We start from the raw sequence: 8188 nt of genomic DNA, 5'->3' as shown, positions 1-8188 counted from the left end.
CAAAGATGTGATATCCCCGAAGTGCTGTGATGTCTGTTTTCAGTATTAATGTTTCCATTATTGGTCTGTCCCACAGTTCTCTTGAACGTTCTTGTTAAGTGTTGCAATACTATGTTTGTTTCCTTGTATTCTCAATATTTTCTGTACAAAATTATATTTATATATTCTGTATTTGTCTTTCAAAACTGGACGTGACAGTATTCAGTATTTATCTTTTAAATGTCAAAATATGTGATAGTATTTATATACACATTGTTATCAAGTTACATTAAGACTTTGTGATGGAATTAAGTATTTCTGAATAAACGATTTTATATGTTGGTTGTTATTTACCAGAGTGTCTGTGTGTCTGTGTGTGCGTAAGACCTAGGATCACGAGAAAACCCCACTATATGGTTTCAGCTAGAAAATGACAAGATTTGTCAAGATGTTCTGTATTCTGTGAAAAGTATTTATATAAAAACGTAACAAGCATTCAGTGTTAAATACAGTGGTTCTCGCACAGGTCATCTAAGCATTCCATTCGTAACTACTCGCCTCTTTCCGTGACCTACAAGAAGACTCGCACCCCAATAGTACGCCAGTATTGCCAAGAATCGTGGCAAACCAATCAAATCGCGCGTAGTAAAACGCATTTTGAAGCATGAAAATGGCGGCACCGTTGAAGTTTGACGCTTCGCTAAACTATGCAAAGTACAATTTAAGCATAAACATTGAGCTAGAAACTTTAAACACTGAAACATATTTACAAAGGGAATGACTGTGTTGCTGTTTTATCCACGGGATATAGGATATTCTAGGAGTTATGTTTGGAAATTCAGAGGTATCTTTCCTTGGTAATAGTACTTAACTATTTTCATCTCCATGCCCGTTTGTGCCTAGACAGGAACCAGTCGTAAACATGGCAACAAGAGGGGTACGAGACGCCATCCGGCTTACCGGAATGACACGAGTAGTTACGCCATCCGGCTTACCGGAATGACTGTGTTGCTGTTTTATATTCAGGACAAACTCGAATCTTCTTCAAGTACGAAGTTTTCTTGGAGTTTACGGAAAGGGGCGAGTGGTGACGACTAGGGTGCTGTTATTCGCAGTGAGTTGTGTCCCTTGGGCGTGCCACAAACAAATAACTCTCATATAAACCCGATAAAACTGTGATATAATTTGAATATTGTTCAAGGAGGCGTTAAACCCAACACATTCGCTCACTCACTCACTATTCAGTGCTACCTCACATATCACTCCAAACAATGTCAGATTTAAAGGGCCACTGATCCAGAGCAATTTCCTTGGACTGGTTGTTGCTTTTGTTATTGTTTTTCTCCAGTGAGTACCCGGATGATATCCCAGAATTCATGACTGGTTTGTTACCTCTGCTGCGCCACCCTCATGCACAATTGATAGTATAAGTATAGACCGATCAACAAAGATGAAACCTTTTTTACTCATAATCTTATGTTGTAAAATTATGTAGACTTTGATGAATAATTTGGTTTCTTATAAAAAAATATTCACTTTGATAAAAATGCTGATTTTGATGTAAAATTTTGATTTCATGGTAATGTTGACTTTATATAAATGTTAACGTAAATGGATGTAGAATTTGATTTAAGAAATAGTTTGACCTTGAATTTGGTGAGAAGCCTGATACAATAGCAATGTTTTGAAAGTAAGCCTAACTAATTACATGGGGAGTCTTTGGGAGAGTAGTGAGCTTGGGTTCACTACTAGTCAATCTGAATGTTGTATTAAATGACATTATTTTGATAACAAATGAAAACATTTTAAGTTTAACCATCTGCCAGTGGTAAAAAGTGTTAGGACTGAACGAAGTCAATGTACATCTTTATAGTTTGTCTTATAGTTTATTATCATATTTCTAATCATTTTGAAACTTAATATAATGCACACGATCTGCTTATACTTAGTGAATTTATAACATGATTGTAATATCTAGACATTTTATAGATTGTCAACGTGTATCATATTTCGCACACATGTCCTGAGTGCGACCTATCGATGTTGTCTGTCTCATTACACTTCGCGGCAAAAAAATTATTCTGTGGAATGCCATAACAAATAAATAAAAACAAAATGCAAAAATTAAAATTAAAACAGACTAACGTTATAGCAACAATATCAGGCTATTTTTTTTTTTTTTTTTTTTTTCAAGTCAAAGTCTTTTTATTGTCTATAGGCCACAGGCCGTATACAACATATATACAATTTTCACTTACATTTACACATGTATACAATAACAAAGGTTGAGTTTACAACAAATATATATGATGTCATAGTACATGGGGAAATCCTACAAAAATATATCTTACTGAATTGGGGGGTATTTTGATGCATGGTATAAATATGTGCATAATTTTCTAGAAGTGTTTCGTTATTAGTAGTTTTTTGTTTTTGGGGTTTTTTTGGGGTGTTTTTTTCCATCATAAGTTGTATATAATGTCATATCTGATATATCATAAGTATATAGTATTACATCTCATATGTCAAATTGTAAATAGCATCATATATGAACATATCATATTGTTTATAGCACCACATCTGACATATCAAGCTGTATATTGTGTCACATTCAACATATTTTGTTGTATACGGCGCCATATCTGACATACCATCTGACATATCATATTGTATATAGTGCAACACCCGACATAGCATATTGTAGTGTCACGGCCACTCTATCGTGTTGTACATCTATCGTGTTGTACATAATGTATTATCTGATATACATTGTAAATATGTCTTATCTAACATGTGTTGTATATAGTGCCACAATTATTCTGACATGTCATGCTGTGTCTTGTGTCACATCAATGTGTTGTGTTATATATTGCGCAACATCCGGCTTATTGTGTTGTATATTGTGTCTTATATCCAACCTATAATATGTGTTCCCCAAAGTTACACCAGTGCCATTAACTAACTAGTCAATACATAACTAAAACAATGATAATTTTTCAAAGGGGAAACAGATCAAGATTTTACAAAAAAGAAGCGATTGCTGCATACACAGGTCAGGTTTGAAATACTGGGAATAATGGATGCCATTTATTAGCAAATTTCTTCATTTTATTCTTCCTTTTGGCAATGAAGCTTTCAACAGAAAAAATATCTTTTAAAGTTTTTATAAAGTTATCGCATTTTGGAATATTGTTTTTCAAAGAAGAGACATAGATCTGTCTTTTTGCTGAAATGATTATATGATTAAGTAATGGGTTTTACTTAAGGGCAAAATACACCAAATATTTTGTCAAATTGACTTTTTGTATCAAATAAGTGTTAATCCAAATTTGAAGATCCTTCCAAAACTTCTTAGTTTCACTACATTCCCAGTAAACATGGCACAAGTTTTCATCTTCATCTTTACAAAAGCTGCATGAGGCGCTCTGGATAAGGTTCATTTTAAAAAGTTCCTTTTTGGTATAGATAATACCGTGTAAAAATTTATATTGGAACTCTAAGAGTTTTACATCATTAATGTCTTGTCTGTAAGACTTGAAAATCATTGGCCAATCAAAGTCAGTATCTTCAAACACATTCTCCCATTTATGACACATATGAGGGTTATTATTGTTAAATAACAATATATCATAAAATAATCTTGATCCTTGTAATGATTTCATAAAATTCTTTTGATAGGAGTTAAGATTCATGTCATAGTTATTTATACACCTGTGATTTGTTATTGTATTTTTCCATGATTCAGGTATATTATTTAGAACATATCTATGATCTAATTCTGTCCCTTTTATTGCATATTTACTTTTTAAAGATTCAAAAGACATCAAACCTTCTTCATCACACATGTCTTTGATGGTTAATAGTCCTTTTTTTGCCCAATGACTGATATAATGATTTTGGTATTTAAAATTATGATTAAACCATAATGGCTGTGCTAAAATTTCATCAGTGTTGTTTTCCTCTATGGTAATGTTAGTACAATACATGTTCCATGCTTTTAAAACATCTTTCCAATATGGATTATGAATATCAGCAATATAATAGAAGTTAGCACCAAATTTCATGATATCATGTAATGGAAAATTGCATGGATTACATATTGATGATTTTCTTAAATAAAGTCTCAAAGTGGATAGTTTCAAGGCATTGATAAAGGTTTTTATGTCGATCATTCTTAAACCCCCATGTATATAATCTTTTTCAAGGTACTTCTCTTAATTTTGTCAGTTTTGTCAGTCAGATGAATTTGAAAAATATTTTATTAAGGGAGGTAACAAAATCTTAGGGTGGGTTTGGTAAAAGTACTGAAAATATGAACTAATTTTGACATAGCTAGTGTCTTGATAACAGTGATTTTGCCGATTAATGTTAAATGTCTTTTTCTCCACACTGCCAATAATCTGTTAATTTCCTCTAGTTTTTTCTTTGTATTGATGATCCATAGATCCTTCAGTTCAGCATTAAGTATAATTCCCAGAACAACAAATTCATTTTTTCGCCATTCAATATTCAAATCCTGACATAGTTTATCACCACAACCTGCTTTAGATCCAATCCAGATAGCTTTAGTCTTATCAATATTTATTTTTAGTCCTGACATCCTATAGAAAGTATTAATTGCATCAACAGCAGAATATAGACATTTTTCTGTACCATCTAAAAACAACTCAGTATCATCTGCATATTGTCCTAATTTATACTCTGTATCATCAATTACTATACCTTTGATATTTTCATTTTGTCTTATCATGCATCCAAGGATTTCAGCTACAAAAAGGAAAAGATATGGTGATAACGGATCCCCTTGTCTACAGCCCGTTCATTTGAAAAGAATTCTGAGAGATGTCCATTTTGAATAACACAAGAAGTTGTATTATAGGGTTAGGATATTTATCCACCTAGTAATTTGGGGACCAAACCCAAACTTTTTTAATACCAAATTTATAAAATCCTTAGAGACAGTATCAAAAGCCTTTTCAAAATCGATCAAAATTAATAAACCTGGGATGTCTCTTCTTTTTGTCTCAAACATAATGTCATAGAGTAATCTTGTGTTTTCACTTATATTTCTACCAGGTATAAAACCAGTCTGATTTTCATGTATAAGAGAGTACAGGGTTGTTTTAACCGATTAGAAATACAAGTACTTACTATTTTATACAGTGAATTCAATAAAGTTATTGGTCTCCAGTTTTTTAAAGGGTTCTGTTTTTATCTGGCTTGGGTATACATGTAATAACACCTCTTTTCATTGTGAAAGACATTTGATTCTTATTAAAATTTCTTTAATAAATCTATAGATCAATATTTAAGGTCTTTCCAAAAATATTTAAAGAAATCTATTGGAAATCCATCTACACCAGGGCTTTTGTTATTTTTCATATGTTTAACAGCCAATGTTATTTCTTCCATGTCAATATCTTTTTCTAATTTGTTTCTAAGATGGCCAGTTAAAGTGGGAGTTACCACATCTTGTAAACAAGTTTCATCCTCATATTTCCTGCCAGAAGAATAAAGTTGTTTGTAAAATGTTTTTACTTCATTTAAGATAGAAAAGCTGTCAGTAATTTCGTCATTGTTATCCGTGACAATCTTATTAATTGATTTGCTGACATAATTTCTATTTTCTAGTTTGCAAAAATACTTGGTTGGCTTTTCCCCCTCTTCATACCATAAAATTCTGTTTCTGAGCTGTATACCCCTTATTTCATCTTCTTTAATTTGTTGTAGTTCAAATTTATATTTTGCAAGTTCAGATAATAAATTTTTCATCTATAGTTTGAAAGTCCTTTCTTATTGATTCTTCATAGTCTTTAATTTTAGTTTCTAATTCTGTGGTTTTATCAATTGTTTTCCTTTTTAGAAAGGTTGAAAAAGAAATTGATTTTCCCCTAACATTCATAAGGAAGGTTTCTAAAATAAACTATCATCAATCTTAAGTTTTATATTAAGGTCATTAGCATTTTCATCATATACATCAATATCTGAATATTCTTCAACTGTGTCCTTTAATATGGATCTAACAAGTTCGCTATACTCAGGTTGTAACAATAAAGACGTATTAAATTTCCAATATCCCCGCCCTCTTTCTTGGTTAATAGTATTTGAAAAGAGTAGGTAATAGCTGAGTGGTCCGTTTTATAGCCTGGTAGAATATCGGAATCAAGCGTAAGGTTCAGCAAATCTTGTGAGATTAAAAAAATCCAGTCTGGCTTGTTGTCTTGGATGTTTTTTCCACCATGTAAATTTTTCAGATTATCATTCGAATCACGCCAAATATCCACAAGATCATAAGCTGCAATTGTGTCTAAAACTACTTTTCTGGCCTTGGGATTGTTGATATTTTTGTAATTTTCTAAATCAATGGAAGGATCAAGAACCAGATTCCAATCCCCTACCATAACCAGAGATTCATTCTCAAAATTGGATAAACTTTCGAAAAGCTTTACATAAAATAGTGGGTCATCAATATTTGGTCCATAAAGGTTTGTGAGGGTAAATCTTTTATCTTCTACAGTTATGTCTGCAATAATAAAATTTCCACCTTCATCTTCCAGAGTTTTATGTATAGTGAGATCAATATTATTATTGAAAAGTATTGCAACACCTCTTGAATTGGACTTGAAAGGTGCAATTATACTCTGCAATCCCCATTCATTTCTCATTTTATTAACATCTTCTTTGGCTATATGGATATCTTGTAAGCTATTACCTTGTTCGGGGAATGTATCCATCAATATCAGGCTATTACCTTGTTCGGGGAATGTATCCATCAATATCAGGCTATTACCTTGTTCGACGAATGTATCCATCAATATCAGGCTATTACCTTGTTCGAGGAATGTATCCATCAATATCAGGCTATTACCTTGTTCGAGGAATGTATCCATCAATATCCACATAAAGGAATGAGATGCCATTCATCTGCAGCTGACAAAGTATCCTGCTCCATGTCATGTGTCTTTTACAGTCTATCTATCGTTTCACATTGGTGTATAGTCCCAATGGTCACCCAAGATAGCACACCTGGCAACTAATTGCATTATGTCCGCCATTCTTTAAAAAAGTAATTTAGTTAGCCAATAATGAGTAATCAATCAATGTATTGGCGGTTAATCCTTTGAAGGAAGGACGTTGTTTTTACAAAGAGACTTTACGACAGGGTGTATTCAGTATAGATTAGTAAATCTACCTACATAAACACTACCTTTTGACAAATCCGCTGTGCAAGATAAAGGCAATTAATCAATCAGCGTGTTATCGGTTAATCCTTTGATCGATGTTTGTTTTGTAACTCAGCTGATAATTCCTCTTACTGCACTTCCATGCGCATATTACATAAGATGTAATACATTTGCCACATCAGACCTCAATTTATAATGATGAGTATTTACTCCAGACACAAGAAATGCCAAATGGGAACCTTTGTCGGGTAATCTGAGTGGTGTTATCACTAATTATACCTGTTATATATTCATTAACCGACCATCGATGTTCGCGACATTGACTAAATTATTCGTTCACTAAGCGCATGAGTACATTCGCGGACGATGTGACCTGTTAGCTCTACCACGTAGCACCGAAAATGTTTTTAACAGTTTTCAAAGTCCATAGGTAGGAAGATCTTAAGTTCTGTCCTGAAAGGTATTGTAACACTTCAGCTCACATGGTCCAGCCTACGATTGCAGGTGTTGTAACACATTACCTCACGTGGTTCAGTCTACGATTGCAGGTGTTGTAACACATCACCTCACGTGGTTCAGTCTACGATTGCATCAGCTCACATGGTCCAGCCTACGATTGCAGGTTTTGTAACACGTGGTCCAGTCTACGACTGTAGGTCTTGTATCCTGCCAGCTCACATATTCATACATAGAATATATTGGCGGTTAATTGTATGTCTTATCCTAATATGGTTCATCAGAATCTACTATCACTGTTACGAGTTAACACTTTACATATTAAAGCTTTGTACAGTCAGCAGTTGAAACGTATCCACTGAAACTTTCCAGTGCTATAGTGCATATCGCAGAGGCTTGTATCACATTAGCCCACGAGCTTCATCATACCTCCAGTTTCTTGCTAGTGTCTGTTCTATATCAGCTCACCTGGTCCATGTTTCCAGCGCAAATCGTGTCGGTGACATATCACCTCGTCTGTGGCCCCTATACCTGAAAACCTTAACGCTTTGTAGTCAGGACCCAGAACA

Source organism: Haliotis rubra, unplaced genomic scaffold, assembly GCF_003918875.1.
Source record: "Haliotis rubra isolate DU_JTF1 unplaced genomic scaffold, ASM391887v1 Scf109, whole genome shotgun sequence".
Classification (NCBI taxonomy): Eukaryota; Metazoa; Mollusca; class Gastropoda; order Lepetellida; family Haliotidae; genus Haliotis; species Haliotis rubra.
This window is presented reverse-complemented; position numbering follows the sequence as displayed.